The sequence below is a fragment of the Gopherus flavomarginatus genome, chromosome 6 (assembly GCF_025201925.1).
Source record: "Gopherus flavomarginatus isolate rGopFla2 chromosome 6, rGopFla2.mat.asm, whole genome shotgun sequence".
Classification (NCBI taxonomy): Eukaryota; Metazoa; Chordata; order Testudines; family Testudinidae; genus Gopherus; species Gopherus flavomarginatus.
Genome location: NC_066622.1, coordinates 59,952,283 through 59,977,032, shown reverse-complemented (window position 1 = coordinate 59,977,032; position 24,750 = coordinate 59,952,283). Strand labels below are relative to the sequence as shown.

General features: G+C 52.2%; 1 long non-coding RNA gene and 1 other non-coding gene across 2 annotated transcripts in view; both read right to left on the bottom strand.

The window, feature by feature from the left end:
• The window catches only part of LOC127054335 (uncharacterized), a 67,967-nt gene extending 46,111 nt beyond the window's left edge, over positions 1-21,856 (bottom strand). The window contains exon 1 of the long non-coding RNA XR_007775228.1: positions 21,830-21,856. This is a non-coding gene — a long non-coding RNA (uncharacterized LOC127054335). The remainder of the gene's footprint in view (positions 1-21,829) is intronic.
• TRNAF-GAA (transfer RNA phenylalanine (anticodon GAA)) lies at positions 6,715-6,787 on the bottom strand. Its single transcript has one exon. It is a non-coding gene; the product is annotated as a tRNA-Phe (tRNA).
• Positions 21,857-24,750: the final 2,894 nt, after the last annotated feature.

Sequence of the window (24,750 nt, the reverse complement as noted above, 5' to 3'; positions counted from 1 at the left end):
CACACTGTGACAAACAGGAGATGCTTTTGTTTTGCAACAAAATACTTTTGCAAAGAACTTTCATCCCACTTGTTATGATTTTGAGAAACAAACTGATTTAGTCTGAATGGGATTTTCTGACAGAAATGGTTTCAATGAAATTTCCTCACCATCTCGATTCCTGGGCTCTATCCCTACCTCTAAGGAGGAGAGGGAGGGTTTGTCTGTTAGAACAGGAGTCAGGACCGCTGGCTTCTCTTTCTGGATCTGCCACCACCTTTCTGTGTATGCCCTTGGGTAGGTCACTTCCCTTCTCTGTATCTCAGGCTCCTCCCCGTCTGTCCAATGGGAACAGGGACAGTTCTCGAACTCTGGGCAGTTGTGAGCCTGAGTGAGATAAGGGGTGTTAAAGCCCTCTGTGATGGAGAAAGGAGAGTTTCACAGTGTTTAGCACCAAGGAATTCTAAAGTTTGCTAAAGTGTCTAGTCTGTGGAAACAAGAAATGGTCGGGCCCTAACTTTTTAAAAGCCCATTCAGGGATGTGAGTCCCTGTCTTTTCGGTACCTGGGGTTCTTTGCCAGCAGGAGAGAAGAGGTTCCTGCCTCCATTTTTGTGGCCTAAACAAACCCGGTGTTGTGGCCCAGTTCTCGTCTGAGATCCCTGAAAAAGAACATCTTCCCACCCATGAACAAGACAGGACCTACCATGCTAGTTACATTTTAATAAGACCAAAGCCTCCTCAAACCCGGTGTCACAATCACTGGAATGATTTTACCTTGATATTTTACCGGCCGCAGACACAAAGCGAGTCAAATTACAGTTTCTCTTCAGCGTCAGTGCACACACAAGAATCCGGAGGCTTTTCATTCCTTAGGTTCTTCTGCCATTTCATTTCTGTCCTCTTCCAAGATTTATCATTGTGCAAAGCAATATTTGGCCTTGGGAGTGTCCCCTCTGGTCCTGCCTGCTGCCTATGGGAAATTAAAAGGGCCCAGAGATCCCTGCCGCCGCCACCACCACCAGCACAAGGGGGCTAAGCCTGCTCACCCACGCTCCGTGTGGCACGCCACCCCCAGAAGCAGCTGGCACGTCACTGTAGCCCATGAGGTGTGTGTGGGGGGTCTCCCCGAGTGCCAACTCTGCCTACTGTGGCAATGGGACCTGTGGGGTGGAGTCTGCTGGCAGTGGTGCACAGAGACACTCCCAGCCCTCCTGGTTAGAAGCTGCTTCCAGAGAGGGGTGCACATTGCTTTTGGGAAATGCTTGAGGTAAATGCTGCACGCCTCACCCTCTCCTGCACCCCTCACACCCTGCTCCAACTCAAACCCCATATCCGCACCCAAACTCCCTCCAAGACACTGCCCACCACACCCACTCTTGCACCCCAACCCTCTGACTGAGCCCAGACCCTGCACTCAAAGTCTTTCCCAGAGCCCAACACCTCCCTCCCACACCCAAACTCCCTCCCAGAGCCTCACACAGGTGTGGGGTGGGGCAGGACTTGGTCCCATTCTGGGAACCACCAAAAATTATACAAACCTGCCAGCTCTGTCCAGCCCAACTTTCTGCTGATGCACCTCAGCCCACACCCGTACAGGGTTTGAAACTTTCATTACTTAAATTCCAGGACACTGAGGAATTTCAGCTCCCCTTTGCCCAGAGGGAAACCACTCCACTCCCAGCCAGGTTCTTGTCCACGGGATCACTGTAGGGGGGCTGGGTCCCTCTGGGTCTTTTCTCTCTCTAGGACAGGCCAGGGTGCAATAACTGGGGCATCTGAGCACCCAGGACCTTCTGTGGGGCTGCCATTCCCCTTCCCCTTCTGTGGTCCCATCTGTCACTGACTCCAGCCTTTTTTCTATCCATTGTCAGCACCATCTCAAGCCAGCTGCACCCACCTCAAAAAGTCAGTGTCCCCTGGTGGGTGTAAATCACTGACCTCTCTCCTCTCTGAGCACTGACAGCCCCTCTGTTTCTTTGCCTCTCGGGCTGTGCAGATGGGACCTTTTCCTCCAGTGCTGGAGGATTCGCCCTTCTCATCTACCATTGTCCCAAGCAGCACAGCGGGTGGGAATCTTAAACATACCAAGGTGACTTAGGAGCAGAAACTCCCCCAGGACCTTCCATGCAATTGTCCCTTGCCCCTCAGTGAGCAGGACTGAAGATCGGGCAAGGAGCCTGGTGGGCCACATCCCATCTGGGCATGAGCAAAGCAGCAAGATGAAAAAGAAACCTGGAAATGGGAGAGATTGAACCCAGGGCCTCATACATGCAATGCATGTGCTCTTCCACTGAGCTACAACCCCACCTTGGCCTAGTCCTTGCTCTGAGGGCCAAACCTGCTGTCCTGGAGGTTGGTGGTTCATGGGGAACACTTTGCGGCAGGGCCGGATTCTATACAGCAGAGGACGAGAGAGAGTGCATGCCCTGGACCCAGGGTGCAGCGATACAAGACTCAGCCTTCATACTGCATTGGCTGGGTGCAGGGGTGAGAGTAACTTACAGGACTTACCGGTACTGCGGGAGTCCTGAGGGGGCGTGGCCTCATCCAGAAGAGGCGTGGCATCTCAAGAGTTAAAGGCCCTGGGGCACCAGCTTTGGCTGGGAGACCCAGAGCCTTTAAATCAACCAGAGGCTCCTAGCTGAAGAGGGGCTGGGAGCCCCCCAGGGCTCATGGGGCAAATTAAAGGGCCTAGGCCTCCAGCCACCAGGAGAATCCCAAGCTTTGCGGGACTAGGGCAGGGATTTAAAGGACCCAGAGCTCCTGCCGCTGAGGGGAGCCCCGAGCCCTTTAAATCCGGGCCCCCACCCGGTCACCAGAGCCACGGCCAGGATTCAAAGGACTTTGGGCTGCCTGCAGCAGCATGGAGCGCTCAGCCCTTTAAACCTCAGCTGCAGCTGGGATTTAAAGGGCTCTAGGCTGCCCGCAGCCGCGGGGAGCTCTGAGCCCTTTCAATCCCGGCCCCAGCCTGGCCGCCAGAGCCCTGGCCGTGGGCAGTCCAGAGCCATTTCAATGCCCGCCATGGACGCCGGTGCGGTCCAACACGGCGTACTGGTTCTTGCCAGTATACCATACCAGACTGGACCGGCTTACTTTCCGCTCTGGGTGGGTGGGTGGTGCTGCAGTCCCCTGCTAGAAAGTAATGTTGGTGGGGGACTCTGTGAGCAGCTCAACACCCAACCCTGGTGGCAGACGCAGTGTGGGGGACTCCAGGTGTTTCTAGGATCTATTATTTCCACCTGCCCGTAAAATCCGGTTTTCCCCAGCACATTCAGTGCAGTGCAATTGGGTCAGGGTTTCCATGGCTGCACAACAAAGAATAGCTCCCAGTTTCCTCTCTATCTGCAGCAGGATTAGCCTGTGTCGGTGGTTAATGAGGTGGATCTTGTAATTTGTTATTCATTCCCCACCTTGAAAATTCAGACAGTCCCTTTCCTACTCAAATCCCCAGCAACTCAGTGACCCTGGTAGCGGAGGTTGGGTTTTCCCTGAGGGCCTGAGATTTTCAGGGGTCTTTTTCCCTCCAGCTGGAGTGAACTCAGCTTTTCCCCATCCCAGACATTCCATGAAATGACAACAGCAGTATAAAGAAAGAGGGGAGGGAACGTCTCACGGCCAGGGCTGGATGTGCCCAGGGCCCCCTGCTTGGCCATTCTTTCCATGGAATTTGGGCACCTGCTTTGCACAAGGGACAGAGAAAGATCCTGCTGTTCCTGTGTCTGTGCAAAGAAAATTGTGCTTCGGTATGAAAGAGAGGTGGGAAATGGCCCCATGATGGGACAATATCCTCAGGATTTAGACCTAAGGACTCAGGTTGAGAACTGATTTAACTCCACTCATCTGGGATTTAACAAATTGCCTTCCACAGAGACACTGGGAACTTGTGACCTTGATCCAGACTCTGCAGCTTCAGGCTGCTTTAACTCCTGGTAAAAACCTGAACTTGATTCCAAGAAAGGAGAGAGGAGAAGACTGAAGTTGCCTTTGGTCCAAGGCTGGGATCTCCTTAATGGGTAGAAACGTCCTTCCCTGCTACCAGGGGACAGCAGCTACTGGAGACATAGCAGAGCTCAAAGGAAGGCGGGTTGTTGAATGCACTTTATGTGCACAGGACCCCACTAACTCTAAATCCCCCACTCTAGCAGGAACTTAGAAAGTGAGACCTCGGTCAATGGCAGGACTGGGCTTTGAAAAAGAGATTTGTTTTTCCTCCCCATCATGAGAAAGAAAGTAAGAGCTGGCAGCTCTGGTGCAGAAAACCACTTTTTCCTCTGGCTGCGGAGCTTCCAACCAGGTGCAGATGACTGGTGTCTCCTGAAGGGGTGGGGGCACAATGTCAAGGTTCAGCCCTATCCCCTTGCAATCAACAGCCCCCTCAGCTGCGAACAGTGCAGGGAGAGGAAGCAGCAAAGGCAGCCCCTCTCCATTCACCCCTACAGCAGCTGCTTTGCAGGGAGGGGGCCTGGCAGCACCACATAATGCAGCAGGCGATAGCTAACCCAGGTGGGGCACATGACCCCAAACACGTCCTCTGCAAGTGTTGCCTCTGAAATTAGGAACACTGGTGAGTTCAGGGCACAGCTGCACACCCAGAAGAAAGCCCATCACAACACACCCAGGGTGAAGTGGGTGCTAACGCCTGGCATTAAACCAGAAACCTTTAGATCTTCAATCCGATGCACTCCCAGCTGAACTACTTTGGCAAGGACCAGGCCCACCAGGAAGGCTTAATACACGAGCCACAGCACATGCTGGGAAGATTTAAATCTGGATGTCACAACGCAGGAGCCAAGCAGTGGACTTGACCTGGAGGGGCAGGCTGGGGTTTCCTGTATCCCATTCACTCAAGCCAGCACCTGCCCCCTCACAAGCTGTCACTGGCACCCCCAGGTCGGCAAGAAAGGAGCAGCGGTTCTCACTAGAACAACTCCTCTCGCAGGCTTCTCCCAAGCCTAAAACAGAAAACCATCTTGCCCGAAAGCAGCCTACTCGTGTCATAGTATAATTCCCAAATCTGGACCTTAGCGTCCAGGATATGGGTACTAGTATAAAGTCCTCTAAGCGTAATTACCAGCTTAGATTCTGTAGCGCTGCCACCAATCAGGAATTTCTAGGGCCTGATACCCTCTGGGCCCCCCAAAACCTTCCCAGGGGACCCCACGACCCAGATTCCTTGAGTCTCACAACAAAGGGAAATAAACCATTCCCTCCCACCTCTTTACCTCCTCCCAGAACTTTCCTGCCTGGGTACACTAGGAGATATCGTGATTCAATTCCTTGAAACACAACACAGAGAGATCAAGTTTCTCTCTCCCCTTCTCCCAGAGGCAATACAGATTCAAGTTCCTTGAATCTAACACAAAGAGGAAATTTACCTTTCCCTCCCTGCTTCCCCCTCACCCAAAGGCAATACAGATTCAAGCTGTGTGAATCTAACACAAAGAGGAAACTTATCCTTCCCTTCTCCCCACCAATTCCCTGGAATATACAGACTCAATTCCCTAGAGCCTCAACTGGGAAAAAAAAATCAAACAGGTCTTAAAAAGCAAAACTTTTAATAATAAAGAAAGAAAAAAAGTAAAAGGTTTATCTCTGCATTTTAGATGGTAAAAAGTTACAGGGTCTTTCAACTTATAAACAATAGAAAGAAACTTTCTCCAGCAGAAACACAATTTAAGCTATTCCAGCAAGTACACATATGCAAATGGAAAAAAAAAACAAATTAAAAGACTATGGCTGCCTTTTCTTACTTACAATTCTGAATAGATAAGAGACTGTAGCAGGGAGATTGGCAGAAACCTGGTTGCACCTCTAGCCCCTTCCAGGACCCAAAGAGAACAAAGCCAAACCCAAAACCCACAAACAAAGGCTTCCCTCCACACGAGATTTGAAAGTATCTTGTCTTCTGATTGGTCCTCTGGTCAGGTGTTTGGGTCCCTGTTTGTTAACCCTTTACAGGTAAAAGAGACATTAACCCTTAACTTGTTTTCCTTCCACCCAGAACCCCATATCTTTTCCTGGGCTGCAAGTAGCCACCCCTGGGATGCCAAGAGGTAGAAACAAGATTCTACCTCCCAGCAGCCAAATGCACTTCCATGGGTTCGACTGGCCTAATTCCTCCAGCTTCCCCAGGCTGACGCCAAGGTATTTTCTCCACTGATATCACCACCCTCTATCGTGCGGGGATTGGGGTTATCCCAGGGACGGGCCAGTGGCAGAAGGAGGAGGCCTTGCTGGACAGCAAGGGGAGCTGGGAAAAGGAAGCCACTATGTTTCTGCCTGGTTTTCGGGCTGAGGCCCTTTTGCAGATTAGCCAAATGTGAGAACCACCACGCTACAGAAACTCCATCACAGTGCGCTGCCCTGTCCTGCCCCGCCCTTAAATTCCCTGCACTTTGGTGATGCTCATCCTGGCACACACTGAGGGGAGAACCTGGAGAAAATGGCGGCAGCTCTTCGATGGGTCAGCTGGCAGAGCAGAGGACTGGAGCTGGCACTCAGCAAGTTGTCCTTACATCGCCCGTGAGACTCCAGCTTGAGGAGGAGCTGCTTTTTCTTCCCCTTTCTGAGAAAGAGCAAGAGAAGAAAGAAAGTTCAGGAGGGCCAACTGGCTGCAGAAGCCAATGCTGCCTTTTCCTGCTGCATAGCCTGAAAGAAAGAACATGCATTAGGTAAAGGGACTGCTGTGTTGCCAGGAAACAGCCCACAGCTGCACCGAGAGGGATCAAAGAGGCTGCTGAAGCCTGGGATTGAGCCACAGATCTTTAGAGCTTCAGTCTAACGCTCTCCCAACTGAGCTACTTCAGCACCTTTAGGGACCTCTTTTGGGCTGCTGCTTCTCACCTTGAAGCTTATTTTCAGCAAATCAGCTCTCCAGTCACCACTGGCCAATGCAGGAAGGACAGCGCTTGCTATTTTAGCACTCAGAAATGTCATCAACTAGTCTCTGGATCTATTGAATGCTGCACTTCAGTTCATGGGAGAAAGGCAAGAGACACAACCTTTGAACAAAAGGCCTGGGGTTAACATCCTAATGCTGTCTCCTACTGTAACACTATTTAATACTGGCCAACCCTGTGCTGGTGACAGTTCCATTTCTAGGTGTTTGTACATTTCAGTTACTGTGAAAATTAAAAAGTTTCCATATGCTTAGAGGAAATGAATTTGTTTTATTTTCTTATATATGGCATGAATAAATACAGATTTACACATCCTAGCATGAAAATGTATTGTCTAATATGATCGAGAAAATCATGCATCCAGATTGTGCATTGAAATCATGATATGAGCTACAAATGCAATAAAAAATAAGGTATTCAATGGTTTAACATATGGAGCAGGGGTAGGCGGCACCGAAGACACTTCTTGCCTTGAGTAGGGAGTAGCTCAGACCTCCAAAGGGCTTGGCCAGGAGCAGGACATTGGCACAGCAAGGGAGGGGTGTGGAAGTGACATCATAAAGGCCTTTTGCAGGACCTCAGACTATTGGTCCAAGGCGGTGGGGAGATGGTGACCTCACAGAGAGATGCTGACATCAGCCAGGCAGGACGGGGCAAGGGGCCAGGGAATTCTCAGAGACCCCTGTGGCTTTGCTTCGCTTCAGCAAGTCTCCTTCTCCAGGTCTCTCTTTGAGGACTGACTGATGACTGTAGCTATCCCACAGTTCCCTCACTCTCCGAAAACCATTTGAATTCTTGGCTGAGCTCCCAAAGCCTGAAGGGTCAAAAACATTGTCGTGGGTGGTTCAGGGTACATGTCGTTGCCTCCCTCCACTCGTGAAAGGAAAGAGAAAAAAAAAATCCTTTCTTGCCTTTTTCCAATGTCACCGTATGTCTACTGGATGCTGCTGGCAGACATGGTGCTACAGCGCTACACAGCAGCATCCCCTTCCCTTCCCTTCCCTTCCCTTGCAGACTGCAGACAGTACAGTAGGACTGTTATCTGTCATTGTCATCCCGTGAGTGCTCCTGGCTGGCCACAGTGAGGTCGGCCAGAAGTGCCTGGACAAAAATGGGAATGACTCCCAGCTCATTCTCTTCTTTAAGCTTTGTCTAATGGACATTCAGTCCTGCCTGGACTATCCTAGCAGCTGGAGGCTGCGCTCCCCTCCCCCCTTTGATCTCTGCTTGCAGAAGCAATAAAGTCAGTGTTGTTTGAAATTCCTGCATTCTTTATTACTTCATCACACAAATGGGAGGATAACTGCCATGGTAACCCAGGAGGGGTAGGGGAGGAAGGGAAGCAATGAGTGAGGCTAGAATGACATGCAGCTCATACTTTCTGCCATACTCCTTCCTAGACAGTCTCTTCCCATTCTGTATGTGTGAAACTGATTGTTCCTTCCTAAGTGGAGCACTTTGCATTTGTCTTTATTGAACTTCATCCGGTTCACCTCAGGCCATTCCTCCAATTTGTCCAGATCATTTTGAATTTTGATCCTGCCCTCCAAAGCAGTTGCAATCCCTCCTAGTTTGTTATCGTCCGCAGACTTAATAAACATACTTTCTATGCCAATATCTAAATCGTTGATGAAGATATTGAACAGAGCTGGTCGCAAAACAGACCCCTGCGGAACCCCACTTGTTATACCTTTCCAGCAGGACTGGGAGCCATTAATAACTACTCTCTGAGTACAGTTATCCAGCCAGTTATGCACCCACCTTATAGTAGCCCATCTAAATTGTATTTGCCTAGTTTATTGATAAGGGTATCATGTGAGACCGTATCAAATGCCTTACTAAGTCTAGGTATACCACATCCACCGCTCCTCCCTTAGCCACAAGACTTGTTGGCCTATCAAAGAAAGCAGTCAGATTAGTTTGACATGATTTGTTCTTTACAAATCCATGCTGGCTATTCCCTATCATCTTACCACCTTCCAAGTGTTTGCAGATGATTTCTTTAATTACTTGCTCCATTATCTTCTCTGGCATAGAAGTTAAACTAACTGGTCTGTAGTTTCCTGGGTTGTTTTTATTTCCCTTTTTATAGATAGGCAATATATTTGCCCTTTTCCAGTCTTCTGAATCTCTTCCGTCTCCCATGATTTCCCAAAGATAATAGCTAGAGGTTCAGATACCTCCTCTATTAACTCCTTGAATATTCTAGGATGCATTTCATCAGGCCCTGGTGACTTGCAGGCATCTAACTTTTCTAAGTGATTTTTAACTTGCTCTTTTTTTATTTTATCTTCTAAAATTACCCCCTTCCCATAAGCATTCACTTTGTTAGACATTTGTTCAGACTTCTCAGTGAATACCAAAACAAAGAAGTCATTAAGCATCTCTGCCATTTCCAAGTCTCCTGTTACTGTCTCTCCCTCCTCACTGAGCAGTGGGCCTACCCTGTCCTTGGTCTTCCTCTTGCTTCTAATGTATTGATAAAAAGCCTTCTTGTTTCCCTTTATTCCGATAGCTAGTTTCAGCTCATTTTGTGCCTTTGCCTTTCTAATCTTGCCCCTGCATTCCTGTGTTATTTGCCAATATTCATCCTTTGTAATCTGACCTAGATTCCATTTTTTATATGACTCCTTTTTATTTTGTAGGTCATGCAAGATCTCGTGGTTAAGCCAAGGTGCTCTTTTGCCACATTTTCTATCTTTCCTACCCATAGGAATAGCTTGCTTTTGGGCCCTTAAGATTAATGTCTATTAATCTTTTAACTAACACTCTCTCTCTTTTCTTTTCTAATAAATTTTAGCTTAGTTAATAAGAATTGGCTATAGCATGTATTTTGGGTGAGATGTAAGTTGACTGGTGAGTCTTACCCACATGCTCAGGGTTTAGCTGATCGCCATATTTGGGGTCAGGAAGGAATTTTCCTCCGGGGCAGATTGGCAGAGCCCTAGAGGTGTTTCACCTTCCCCTGCAGCGTGGGGCATGGGTCAATTGCTGGTGGATTCTCTGCAGCTTGAGGTCTTCAAACCACAATTTGAAGACTTCAATAACTCAGACATAGGTTAGGGGTTTGTTATAGAAGTGAATGGGTAGGGTTCTGTGGCCTGCTTTGTGCAGGGGATCGGACTAGATGATCACTTTGGTCCCTTCTGACCCTAGAATCTATGAATCTATTAATCTAAGTTATAATTGAACCTGGGTATGTGGCTGATCCTTTGGGATCGGAAGAATCTTTTCTTTTATATGATGAAGTAAGATTTTCAGGAATCATCATCATATCTGACAGGTGTGTCTGGATGGAGGCCAGAGGTTGCGTACTTTAAGGGAACTGCGTGGTTTAAACTTCTAAGTAACCAGTGAGGTACTACAGAAGCTGTTTTGTGCTGGCTTGGTAAATCTAAGTATTGAAATAACCACCAGCTTTTGGGATTTGTCTGCCCTGTTTTGTTTGCAGTTCACCCTGATTGAGTGTCCTCAGCTAGCTCCCACGGGCAGCACCGTCACACCTACATCCTGGTTGTAGGGGTCTGGGGGATCTTAGGGGCTTGGGGTGCACAGAGGCATCCTAGGAGTCTTAGGGGATTTGTGGGGGCCCAAGATACCTATGTCCAGGCTGTAGGGTTACCAGGCGGTCTTAGGAGTTCGGGTGGGCACAGATACGTATGTCCAGGTTGTATCGGTCACAGGGGGGATTAGAGGTTTTGTGAGGAGCACAGATATCTACGTCCAGATTGTAGATGTCCCAGGGGGCTGTTAGGGGGGTTGTGGGAGTGCAAATACCTATGTCCAGGCTGTAGGGGTTCCTGGGGTGTTAGGGGGTTTCTGAGTTGCACATATATCTACGTGCACAATGGAGTGTCCCAGGGCGCTTATGGAGTCTATATGGGGTACAGATACCACTGTCCTGGCTGTATAGGTCCCTGGGGGGCTTAGGGGGGTTGTGGGAGGCACAGATACCTAAGTTCAGGCTGGAGGGGTCTCCAGAGGGCTTAGGTGATTGTTGGGGGGCACAGATACCTATGTCCAGGCTGCAGGGGTCCCGAAGGCGCTTTGGGTCTGTCACAGACTGTGGGAGAGTCTGGTCCTGCACCCCTCTTCCTGGGACTCACAGTGACTCTCAGCCAGCCAGTAAAACAGAAGGTGTATTGGACAACAGGAGCGAAGGATACAGCAGAGTTTAGAGGCACAAGCAGGACCCCGCAATAAAGTCCTTCTGGGAGTTCAGGAAACTTAGTTTCCAGTTTGGGATTCCCTGAATTCCAACCATCCAGACGAAAAGCGAAACTGAACTAACCCAACTCCCTCCAGCCAGCCCCTTCCTGTGTCCAGCTTCCCGGCCAAAGGTGCTGACCCCCTCTCCCCTGCCTAGCCCAGGTTACAGGCTGAGCACGTGTCCAGTCCTAAAGTCACCCTCTGCTCTCCCATCCCCCACACAGTCCATCCGCACTCCATCACAGTAATGCCCAGTGCATTTCCCGCATGGAGCAACAGTGACACCGTGTGGCCACGCCGGGTAATGCACAGAGCATTTCTGTCATAGAGAAACAGTGGCACCGTGTGGCCACCCAGGGTAATGCCCAGAGCATCACACCTACGTAGAGGCTTTAGAGCTCCCTGGGGGGCACTGGGGTCGTGGGGGGCACAGATAGCTACGTCCATTCTGGAGGCATTCCGGTGGGGATTAGGGGCTTCATGGAGGACACAAATCTCTACTTCCGGGCTGGAGAGGTCCCTGGATGGCTTAGGGGGTTGTGGTGAGCACAGATACATACATCCAGGCTGTAGTGGTCCCTGAGGGTTTAGGGAGTTGATGAGGGGCACAGAAACCTATGTATGGTCTGGATGGGTCCCTGGGGGACTTAAAGGGTTGTGGTTATGCAGATACCTACATCCCGGTTGGAGGTGGCCCTGGGGAGCTTATGGGGTTTGTGTGTCATACACACACCTACAACCAGGCTGGTGGGGGCTCTATGGGTCTTAGGGGGCTTGTGGGGGGCAGAGATACCTATGTCCAGGCTGCAGAAGTCCTGGGGAGGGCTTAGGGGGTTCCTGGAGGTCACAAATATCTACATCCATGCTGGAGGAGTTCTGGCAGTATTAGGGAGTTGTGGTGGGGGGCACAGATACCTATTTCGAGGCTTTAGGGGTCCCAGGGTTGCTTTGGGGCATTTTGGGGTACAGATAACAATGTCCATGCTGTAAGTGTCGCTGGGAGGATCAGTGGGTTCATGAGGGTGCACAGATACATACGTCCAGGCTATAGGGATCCTGGGGGGTGGTCTTAGGGGGTTGTGGAGGGAACAGATACCTTCATCCAGGCAAGAGGGGTCCTGGGGGCCTTAGGGGGTTCGTGTTGGGCACAGATACCTGTGTCTAGGCTGGAGGGGTTCCGGAGGGCTTAGGGGGGTTGTGGGGAGCTCAGATAACTATGTCGAGGCTGGAGGGGTCCCATCATGGCCTAGGGGGTCTGTGGGGGGCACAGATACCTGCATCTAGGCTGGAGGGGTTTTGAGGGTCTTAGGAGGGTTGTGGGGGCAGATACCTATGTCCACGCTGGAAGGGTCCCGTTGTGGCTTAGGGGATTCGTGGGGTCAGAGATACCTATGTCTAGGCTGGAGGGATCCTGGGGGGGATTAGGTGTGTTGAGGGGGGAACAGATACCTAAGTCCCAATTGTAGGGTGCCCTTGGTAGCTTAGAAGGTTTGTGGGGGTCACAGATACAAACATCCATGCTGTAGGGGTCCCAAGGGTCTTTGTGGGGTTCTGGGGTTCACAGATACCTACCTACAGGCTGGAGGGGTCCTGTGGTTCTTAGGGGGTGTGTGCAGCATACAGATGCCTACATCTGGGCTTGTGGGTTCCCTGGGGGGCTTAGAGGTTTGCAGGGAGCACAAATACCTTTTTCCAGGCTAGATGGGTCCCGGTGGGATCAGGGGGTTGTGGGGGGGGGGGGCACAGATACCTGTGTAAGCAGAAGCAGGATGAACTCTACCCTGACATCTGGTGGTGAATTATGGCAAGTGTGGAAACGAATTTCAGGGACTGATCGTGTTTGCATAGGCACACCCACCCCGCTTGACACAGCCACGGCAGCCTGGGATGGTTGCTTTGGCAGCTGTGGTAGCCCCAGTTTATTTGTCGTTGGGGTGTGAGATGTGGAGTGTTGTCACCCTGATTGTGTGGATGAGGAACTGTGAAACTGCATTGAGACAGGGATTCTCACCATCAATTGAGTGGCACTCGCTAGACAAGGGAGTTTGCTCCTTCGGTGAACCAGAAACACTATTTGCACATTCTTCTCTTTAAGCAATTGAATAGCAGAGTTGATTTTTGATTATTCTAAGAATTGAAGTTGTAGTTTCCTGAGCTGAAGTTGCTAAATAGCTGTGCTAGTTAATAAAGAAGTCTGAAACTATATTGTATAGCAAAGCAAAGCAGCTCATAGAGAAGAGTAGTTTGTTGGATGGTTGGAGTGGCCCATGGAGTGAGGTGAGCTGAGCAGTTCTTGGGGACAACTGGAACAGATCACAGGTTGGCTGGTAGAGCAGAGCAGCTGGTGGACTGAGCTCAACAGTTCGTGGGAAAGGCGGAAGCAGAATCCCATGGATAGGCAAGGCAGTCGGTAGTGGACCATGTAAGGTGCCCCTTTCTACCCAGGCTGGCAGGGGGAAAAACCCTGCAGATAGACACTTGAACTCTAGTGCTGCGGGACTGTGGGTGATTTTGAGGTTGCTTGACTCTTGAAACATTTGAAGTATTGGACTTTGGAGTCTTGGGGTGATTTGGGGATTGATAGACTCAAGAGCCCAGAGAAAACGACATGGCCTAGTTGAGGTGTTTTCCCAATTTAATGCTATGTTGTTTATCTTACGTTATTAAACATTTCCTGCTACAGACTCTGTGCTTGCGAGAGGGAAAGTATTGCCTCTTTGAGGCACCTAGGGGTGCATATGTAAAATTTTCCCATGTCACTAGTTGGGGGCTGAAGCTGGTTTTCATTACGTTGTAGGGAAGGGACCCCTATGTATTGAACCCAGTCCTTGCTGCTATCAGTTCAGCCTGGCAGAAGGGTTCCACTTACGTCCAGGCTGGAGGGGTCCCTGGGGGGCTTAGGGGGCTCGTGGGGGCACAGATACATAGGTCCATGCTGTGGGGGTCCCTGGGGGGCTTAGGGGTTTGGTGGGGGGCACAGATACCTACATCCAGGCTGCAGGGGTCCCGGAGTGGCTTAGGGGGTGTAACGGAGTGTGGTGACATCCGGCCTGGCACCCCTCTTCCTGGGACACACAGTGACTCAGCCAGCCAGTAAAACAGAAGGTTTTTTTGGCCAGCAGGAGCGAAGGATACAGCAGAGCTTTTGGGCACAACCAGGACTCCTCAATCGAGTACTTCTGGGGGTTCAGGAAGCTTAGTTCACAGTTTGGGATTCCCTGAATTCCAACTACCCAGCTCCAAACCAAAACTGAACTAACTCCATCCAGCCGGCCCCTTTTTGTGTCCAGTTTCCCGGGCAAAGGTGCTGACCCCTTCCCCCCTGCCTAGCTCGAGTTATAGGCTTAGGTCCTGTCCCTCACCTAAAGTCACCCCCTGCTGTCCCATCCCCCACACAGACAGTCCCTGCTCCATCACAGTAACGCCCAGAGCATTTCCCACATGGAGCAACAGTGTCACCGTGTGGCCACGCAGGGTAATGAACAGAGCATCACACCTACTTAGAGGCTGTAGAGATTCCTGGGGGGTTTAGGGGTCATGGGAGGTACAGTTAGCTACGTCCAGACTGGAGGCATTCTGGGGGGGCTTAAGGGGGTTCATAGGGTCACAGATACCTACATCTAGGACGGTCAGGACCCTGGAGGAGTTTGGCGGGTTGTGGGGGGCATAGGTACTTGTGTCCAGTCTGTAGAGGTCCTGGTGGGGATTAGGGGCTTCGTGGAGGACATGAATACCTACGTCTGGTCTGGAGGGGTCCCTGAATGGCTTAGGGGGTTGTGGTGAGCACAGTGGACCCTGGGGGTTTAGGGACTTGGTGAGGGGCACAGGTACCTATGTATGTCCTGGAGGGGTTTCTGGGGGTCTTTGTGGTATTGTAGGGGACACAGATACCTACATCCAGGCTATAGGGATTCTGGGGGGGGGCTTAGGGCATCGGGGGGCACAGATACCTACATCCAGGCTGGAGGGGTCCCGGGGGGCTTAGGGGGTCTGTGGGGGGCACAGCTATGTACGTCCAGGCTGGAGAGGTTCCGGGGAGGATTAGAGGGTTTTGCGGATGGCAGAGATACCTATCTCCAGGCTCTAGGGGTCCCTAGGGGGGCTTAGGGTTTTTTTGGGAAGCAGAGACATCTATGTCCAGGTTGAAGTGGTTCCTGTGGGGTTTAGGAGGTTCCTGGGGGCACAGATACTTAGGTCCAAGTTGTAGGGGTCACCAGGTGGATTAGAGGTTTTCTGGGGGGCACAGATACATACATCTAGGCTGCAGGGATCCCTCGGAGGCTAGGGGGTTTGTGGGGGACAGAGATACGTACATGCTGGCAATAGGGCTTCCAGGGGGAATTAGTGTGTTGGGGGTGCACAGATACCTAGGTCCAGGCTGGAGGGTTTTCAAGAGGGGGGCTTAGGCAGTTTGTGAGGGGCACAGATACCTGCATCCAGGCTGGAGGGGTGCCTGGGGGGCTAAGGAGGTTTCTGGTGGGCACAGATACCTACCTCCAGGCTGGAGGGATTCTTCAGCACTTAGGGGTTGTGGGGGACACAGATACCTAAGTCCAGGCTGGAGAGGTATGGGGGGTCTTATGGGGTTCGGGGGAGGGGCACAGATACTTATCTCTAGGCTGTAGGGGTCCCTGGTGGGCTTAGAGGGTTTTCGGGGGCCCCAGATACCTAAGTCCATGCTGTAGGCGTCCCTACAGGTGCTTATGGGTTCGAGGGGTGCACAGAAACTTATGTCCAGGCTGGAGTGGTCCCGGAGGGGTTGGGGTTTCGTGGGGGGCACAGATACGAACCTCCAGGCTGTAGGAGTCCCAGGGGGGTCGTGGGGGTACAGAGACCTACATCTAGGCTGGAGGGGTCCTGGGGGGTATAGGGGGTTTGTGGGGGGCACAGATATCTAGGTCCAGGCTGTCGGTGTCCTGGGGAGATTAGGTGGTTCACTGGGGGCTCAGATACATCCAGGCTGGATGTGTCCCGAGGAGCTTAGGGGGTTCGTGGGGTGCTCAGACACCTGTGTCCAGGCTGTAGGGATACCTGGGGGCTTAGGGGGTTCGTGGGGGTCACAGATAGGTACATCCAGGCTGAAGGGGTCGCTAGGGCATTTAGGGGGGTTGTGGGAGCACAGATATCTACGTCCAGGCTAAAGGGGTAATGGGGGTGCTTAGGGGATCAGGGCAGACACAGATATCTACGTCCAGGGTCTAGGGGTCCCCAGGAGATTGGGGGTTGAGGGGGGAACAGATACCTACGTCCTAGCTGGAGGGGTCCTGGGTGGTTTAGGAGGTTCGTTGGAGTCACAGATACCTACGTCAAGGCTGTAGGGGTTCCTGGGGCGTTAGGGGGCTTCTGGGAGTCACAGATACCTACGTGCAGACTGGAGGGGTCCTGGAAGGCTTAGGAGATTTATGGGGGGCACAGATACCAATTTCCTGGCTGTAAAGTTCCCTGGGGGGCTTTCCGGGTTCGTGGGGGGCACAGATACCTACATCCAGGCTGTAAGGGTTCCCATGGGGATTAGGGGGTTTATGGGGGGCACAGATACCAACGTCCTGGCTGTAGATGTTCCTGGGGTGCATAGAGGGGCTGTGGTTGTACATAACCCTACTTCCAGGCTGTCGGGGTCCCGTGGGGAACTAGGGGGTTCGTGGGGAGCTCAGATACCTACGATCAGCTATTTGCTGGGCAGGCTCTGCTCAACTGCTCTCCTCTCACTGCTCCTGCGGGGGCTGAGTGATTCCCCCCACAAACAGCCTCAGGGTTAGGGGAGGGAGGTTAGGGGGAGGAGAAGCGATACAATACGGTAATAACAGTAATAAGGATAATTACTGCAGCCAGGAGAGGTGAGGCATTTTAGAACTCGTTACTCAAAAAACTGAATTTAAGCATAAGCCAGAAATAAAATAATGAAATGCACAGACCTGTTAACAAGCTCCCGAGACGGGAACTTCAGCCCCACATCTTCTGCCAGGGTCCACGGCTTCTCCTCCCTGCCCCAGGGTGGCTCCTCTCCCCCTTCATCCCCCCCAGTGCAGCTCCTGCTGGGGTCTGGGCTTCTCCCGCTCCCGCCACCCCGCCTCCCAACCCTGTATGGCTTTTCCTCCCCTGCCCCAGCTTGGTGCTTCTACCCCTTCCTCCCCCCACTGCAGCTCCTGCAGGGGCCCGGGGCTTCTCCTCCCCCCCGCCCCCTCCCCAGCGTGGCTCCAGCTCAGTCCTGGGCTTCTCCCCGACTCCAGCTCGGCTCCTCTCCCTCCCCCGCCCCCTGCCAGTATCTGGAGCTTCCCCTCCCCCCAACCTACCACTGCCCCCAGCCCCAGCGTAGCCGGGCTCCCTGGGGCACCCAATGCTGCTGTGGCCGGAGCCGAGCCTGGCGGGCAGGGAGCAGTGATTCACACGGACGCCATGGCAGAGCCATCACCCCGAGAGGTGTGGGGCAGCCCCAGGAAAGCGGGGCAGGCTGTGCTGCTGCTGGCTCTGCACCCCCGCCCACCCCGACCCCTGAGGCTGTTTGGGGGGGGACTCCGCCCCCGCAGGAGCAAGGAGGGGGGATCAATTGAGCAGAGCCTGCCCAGCAAACAGCTGATCGCAGCTGTGCGCAGGCTGCCCCCAGGGAAACGCTCAGCTGGACATAGGTATCTGTGCCCCCATGAACCGCTAAGCCCTCCAGGGACCCCTCCAGTATTGACATAGGTATCTGTGCCCCTCACAACCCCCTAAGCCCCCCAGGGACCTGTACAGCCTGGAAATTGTCACCTGTGCAGCCCATAAACCTCCTAATCCCCCTGGGACCTGTCTAGTCTGCACGGAGGTATCTGTGACCTCCAGAAATCCCCTAAGCCCCCCAAGACCCCTCCAGCATGGAAGCAGGTATCTGTGCCCCTCACAAACTGCCTAAGCCCCACCCTGCGAACCCTCCAGCCTGGACCTAGGTATCTGTGCCCCCTCAACACACTAATTCCTCCTGGAAGCCCTATTGCCTGCACATAGGTATCTCTGCCCCCCACAAGCCCCCTAAGCCTCCCAGGGACCCCTACAGCCTAGACGTATGTATATGTGCCCCCCAGAAAACCCCTAATCCAACCGGGGACCCCTACTGCATGGACCTAGGTATCTGTGCCTACAGGAATCCCCTAACCCCGCCCCCCCAGGAACCACTCCAACCTGGACATAGATATCTGTGCCTCCCAAAAAAACCCTAAGCCCCCTAGACACCCCTAGAGCCTGGAGATAGGTAGCTCTGCCGTCTGCAAAACCCCCTAATCCTCCGCGGAACCTCTCCAGCCTGGATGTACATATCTGTGCCCTCCCCCACACCCCGTAAGCCCCCCGGGACCCCTCCAGCCTGGATGTAGGTATCTGTGCCCCCCTGATGCCCTAAGCCCCCCCCCAGAATCCCTATCGATTGGACATAGGTATCTGTGTCCCCTACAATACCACTAAGCCCTCCTAGGGACACCTCCAGGCCTTACGTAGGTACCTGTGCCCCTCACAAAGTCCCTAAACCCCCAGGGATAACTGCGCTCACCACAACCCCCTAAGCCGTCCAGGGACCCCTCCAGCCCGGACGTAGGTATTGGTGTCCTCCACGAAGCCCCTAATCCCCACCAGGAGCTCTACAGCCTGGACACAAGTACATATGCCCCACACACACCGCCTAATTCCCCCAGGGTCCCGACCATCCTGGTTGTAGATATCTGTGACCCTACAAACCCCCTTAAGCCCCCCGGAATGCCTCCAGCCTGGACGTAGCTATCTGTACCTCCCATGACCCCTAAGCCCCCCAGGGATCTCTACATTAGGTGTGATGCTCTGTGCATTACCCTGCGAGGCCACACAGTGTCACCGTTGCTCCATGTGGGAAATGCTCTGGGCATTACTGTGATGGAGTAGGGACTGTCTGTGTGGGGGATGGGACAGCAGGGGGTGACTTTAGGTGAGGGACAGGACCTAAGCCTGTAACTCAAGCTAGGCAGGGGGGAAGGGGTCAGCACCTTTGCCCGGGAAGCTGGACAAAGGAAGGGGCCGGCTGGATGGAGTTAGTTCAGTTTTGGTTTGGAGCTGGATTGTTAGAATTCAGGGAATCCCAAACTGTGAACTAAGCTTCCTGAACCCCCAGAAGGACTCGACTGAGGGGTCCTGGTTGTGCCCAAAATCTCTGGTGTATCCTTCGTTCCTGTTGGCCAAAAAAACCTTCTATTTTACTGGCTGGCTGAGTCACTGTGTGTCCCAGGAAGAGGGGTGCAGGGCCGGATTCCACTAAACTCTGTCACACCCCCTAAGCCCCTCTGGGACCCCTTCAGCCTGGACCTAAATATCTGTTCCCCCCACAAGCCTCCTAAGCCCCCCAAGGACCCCTACAGCCTGGACCTAGGTATCTGTTCCCCTCACGGGCCCCCTAAGCCCCCCAGGGACCACTACAGCCTGGATGTAGGTGGACCTTTCTGCCAGGCTGAACTGAGAGCAGCAAGGACTGGGTTCAATACATAGGGGTCCCTTCCCTACAACATAATGCAAACCAGCTCGAGCCCCCAGCCAGTGACATGGGAAAATTTTACATACGCACCCCTAGGTGCCTCATAGAGGCAATACTTCCCCTGTCGCAAGCACAGAGTCTGAGTGTAGCAGAAAATGTTTAATAACGTGAGATAAACAACATAGCATTAAATTGGGAAAACACCTCAACTAGGCCGTGTCCTTTTCCCTGGGCTCATGAGTCCAGCACTCCCCATATCACCCTAAGGCTCCAAAGTCCAATATCTCCAATGTTTCAAGAGTCCAGCAACCCCAAAATCACCCACAGTCCCACAGCCCCAGAGTTCAAGAGTCTATCTGCAGAGTTTCCCCCACTGCTAACCTGAGTAAAAGGAGGCACCTTACGTGGTCCACTGCCGCCTGCTCTGCCTCTCCATGGGACTCTGCTTCCGCCTTCTCCACAAACTGCTCAGCTCGGTCCACTAGCTGCTTTTCCAGACAACCTCTGAACTGCTCCAACTTTCCCCAAAAACTGCTAGGCTCACCTCACTCCATGGACCACTCTCACAAATAGCCCCTTTCTGCCAACTGCTCTGCTGTACAGCTTCAGACTCCCCCACTAACTAGCACAACTTTTCACTGATTTCAGCTCAAAAACCTAAAACTTCAATTCTTAAAAGAATGAAAAATCAGCTCTACTATTCACCTGTGAAATTAGAAAAAAGGGCAATTGGTGTTTCTGGCTCACCCAAGGAGCCCACTCCCTTGTCTAGCGAGTGCCACTCAATTGATGGTGAGAATCCCTGTCTCACAGCAGTTTCACAGTTCCTCATCCACACAATCAGGTTGACGACATTCCACATCTCACGCCCCAGCAACAAATAAACTGGGGCTACCACAGCTGCCAAAGCAACCATCCCAGGCTGCCGTGCAGTGTGAGGCAGGGTGGGTGTGCCTATCCAAACACGATCAATCCCTGAAATTCTTTTCCACACTCGTCATAATTCACCACCAGATCTCAGGGTAGAGTTCATCCTGCTTCTGGTTACATAGGTATCTGTGCCCCCTACAACCCCCTAATCCCACCGGGACCCATCTAGCCCAGATAAAGATATCTATGCTCCCCACAAACCTCTAAGCCCCCCAGGGAACCCACAAGCCCAGATGTAGGCATTTGTATGCCCCAAAAACCCCCTAAGACCCACAGGACCCCTCCAGCCTGTAGGTAGGCATCTGTGACCCCCAGAACCCCACAAAGACCCTCGGGACCCCTAAAGCATGGACGTTTGTATCTGTGACCCCCACAAACCACCTAAGCTCCCCAGGGCCCCCTACAATCGGGACATAGGTATCTGTTCCCCCCCAACACACTAATCCCCCTGGGAACCCTCCGGCTTAGACGTAGGTATCTCTGACCCCACGAATCCCCTAAGCCACGATGGGACCACTCCAGCATGGACATAGGTATCTGTGCCCCCACAACCCTCCTAAGACCCCCCAAACCCCTCCTGCCTAGACACAGGTATCTGTGCCCCCCACAACCCTGCTAGGTCACGATGGGACCTCTCCAGCCTCAACATAGTTATCTGCGCCCTCACAACCCCTCTAAGACCCCCGGAACACCTCCAGCCTAGACGCAGGTATCTGTGCCCAACACGAACCCTCTAAGGCCCCCAGGACCCCTCTTGCCTGGATGAAGGTATCTGTGCCCCCCACAAAACTCTAAGCCTCCGCAAGATCCCTATAGCCTGGACATAGGTATCTGTGCACCCTCAAGAACCCACTGATCCTCCCTGCAACACCTAAAGCATGGAGGTAGGTATCTGTACCCCCAAATGCCCTAAAGCAACCCCGGGACCCCTACTGCCTTGAAATAGGTATCTGTGCCCCGCCCACAACTCCCTAATACCCCCAGAACCCCTCCAGCCTGGATGTAGATATTTGTGACCTCCAGGAACCTCCTAAGGCCTCCCCAGGACCTCTCCAGACTGGACATAGTTATCTCTGCCCACCACAAACGACCTAAGACCCATAGGGCCCCCACCAGCCTGGTTGTAGGTGTGTGTATGCCACACAAACCCCCTAAGATCCCCAGGTCCCCCTCCAACTGGGACGTAGGTATCTGCGCAACTACAACCCCTTAAGTCCTCCAGGGACCCCTCCAGACCATCCGTAGGTTTCTGTGCCCCTCACCAAATCCCTAAATCCCCAGGGACCATTGCAGCCTGGATGTATGTATCTGTGTTCACCACAACCCCCTAAGCCATTCAGGGACCTCTCCAGCTCAGACATAGATATTTGTGTCCCTCATGAAGCCCCTAATCCCCACCGGAACGCCTCCAGCCTAGGCGTAGCTGTCTGTGCCCCCCCACTACCCCTAAGCACCCCAGGGATCTCTACAGCCTCTACATAGACGTGATGCTCTGTGCATTACCCTGCATGGCCACATGGTGTCACTCTTGCTCATGCGGGAAATGCTCTGTGCAATACTCTGTGTGGCAACATGGTGTCACTGTTGCTCCATGCAGGAAATGCTCTGTGCAATACTCTGTGTGGCCACACAGTGTCACTGTTGCTCAATGGAGAAAATGCTCTGTGCATTACCCTGCTTGGCCCAAAGGCGTCGCTGTTTCTCCATGCGGGAAATGCTCTATGCATTACCCTGCATTGCCACACGCTGTCACTGTTGCTCCATGCGGGAAATGCTCTGTGCATTATTGTGATGGAGTAGGGACTGTCTGTCTGGGGGATGGGAGAGCAGGGGGTGACTTTACGACTGGACACATGCTCAACCTGTAACCTGAGCTAGGTAGGGGCGGGGGGGCCAGCACCTTTCCCCGGGAAGCTGGACACAGGATGGGGCCGGCTGGAGGGAGTTCGGTTAGTTCAGTTTCGATTTTGGTCTGGGTGGTTGGAATTCAGGGAATCCCAAACTGGGAACTAAGTTTCCTGAACTCCCAGAAGGACTCTATTTCGGGGTTCTGCTTGTGCCTCCAAGCTCTGCTGTCTCCTTCGCTCCTGTTGTGCATTAAACTTTCTGTTTTACTGGCTGGCTGAGAGTCACTGTGAGTCCCAGGAAGAGGGGTGCAGGACCGGACTCCCCCACAGTCCGTGACAGACCCTAAGCCCCTCCGGGACCCCTGCAGCCTGGACGTAGGTATCTGTGCCCCCCACCAAACACCTAAACCCCTTGGAGACCCCTCCAGCATGAACTTAGGTATCTGTGCCACCCACAAGCCCCCTAAGCCCCCGAGGGACCTATACAGCCAGGACATTTCTATCTGTGCCCCATAGAGAATCCATAAGCCCCCCGGGACACTCCAGTGTGCACGAAGGTATATGTGCCCCTCAGAAACCCCCTAACCCCCCAGCAACCCCTACAGCCTGGACGTAGGTATTTGTACCCCCAAAACCCCCTAACCTCCCTGAGACATCTACAATCTGGACATAGATAGCTGTGCCCCTCACGAAACCTCTAACCTCTCCTGGGACTGATATAGCCTAGACATACGTATCTGTGCCCACCCGAACCCCTAAGACCCTCTGGTATCCCTACAGCCTGGACATAGGTATCTTGGGCCCCCCAAAATCCCCTAAGGTTCCCAGGATGCCTCCAGCCTGCACATAGGTGTCCATGCCCCCCACTAACCCCGTAAGCTCCCCTGGTACCACTACAGCCTGGATGTAGGTATATGTGCCCCCCACGAACCCCCAAAGCCCCCCTGGGATCCCTAGAGCCTGGAGATTGGTATCTGTGTCCCCCCTAAAACTCTCTAAGCCCCTCAGGAACCCCCTATGGCCTGGACGTAGCTATCTGTGTACCCCAAGCCCCTAAGATCCCAAGGACCGCTACAGCCTGGATGTAGGTGTGACGGTGCTGCCCGTCAAAGCCAGCTGAGGTCACTCGGTCAGGGTGAACTGCAAACAAAACAGGGCAGACAAATCCCAAATGCTGGTGGTTATTTCAATACTTAGATATACCAAGCCAGCACAAAACAGCTTCTGTAGTACTTCGCAGGTTACTTAGAAGTTTAAACCATGCAGTTCCCTTAAAGTACCCAGCCTCAGGCCTCCGTCCAGACACACCTGTCAGATATGATGATGATTCCTGAAAATCTTACTTCATAATATGAAAGAAAAGATTCTTCCGATCCCAAAGGATCAGCCACACACCCAGGTTCAACTATAACTTAGATCTTACCCAAAATACATGCTATAGCCAATTCTTATTAACTAAGCTAAAATGTATTAGAAAAGAAAAGAGATAGAGTGTTAGTTAAAAGATTAATAGACATATAGACTTGAATTCAATTCTTGAGGTTCAGATTCATAGTAGAGATGAGCTTTTAGTTGCCAAAAGTCCTTAGGTTATAGTCCAATTTCCATATTCAGGGTGGCTCTAGTCAATGACTGGGGATCTCAATCCTTGTGGCTTAAGGTTTCCCCCTCTTGAAACCCAAAGCAGATCTGAGATGAAGAAGGATCATGTCCCAGGTTCTTATACATTTCCAGCAGCCTTTCGGCCTGAGAAAACAATAGGCTTAACTCTCCTTCCAAACATCCTGGCAATTAGTATAGGGTAATTTATCCATCAAACAGTTCAAATACAGTTTACCACAACCTTCAAAGAGACACATAGATTATAATACTATTTCACTCAAGTACCATCATAAATGTTAATATTCCTTTTTTGCTCTTTGAATTAAAATTATAGCAACAGACAAGACTTGTTTGCTTACATCACAAAACCTGAGCAAACATCTCCTCTTCTACCTCTAACACTGCAGACTTGCATTTCAAAGCTCTGTTCATTTTCATACCTTGCTAACCAGTCCTTAAGTTTCACCCACGGGTCAGGTCAGTCGGGGAAGTGAGTTAATTAACTCTTTCTGGCTCTGTCACCTTTCAATGAGATATTAGATAATACTTATAATGTCACAGTCATGGTGAGTCGACTGCTGCAGCTCCCCGTAGACTCTACCTGCGTCTCTCACCGAGCTGGAGTACAGCAGTCGAGGGGAGAGCACTCGATGTGTTGCATCTACACTAGATGCAATATATCGACCTCCGGCTCAATCGATTGCTGTCCACCGATTCGGCAGCTGGTATAGACATACCCCGAGTATTTGGAGATCAGAGGTGAATCCCGGAGGAGGACACATTGAAAGAACTCAGGGGTTAAGGTGCCTCTATTGT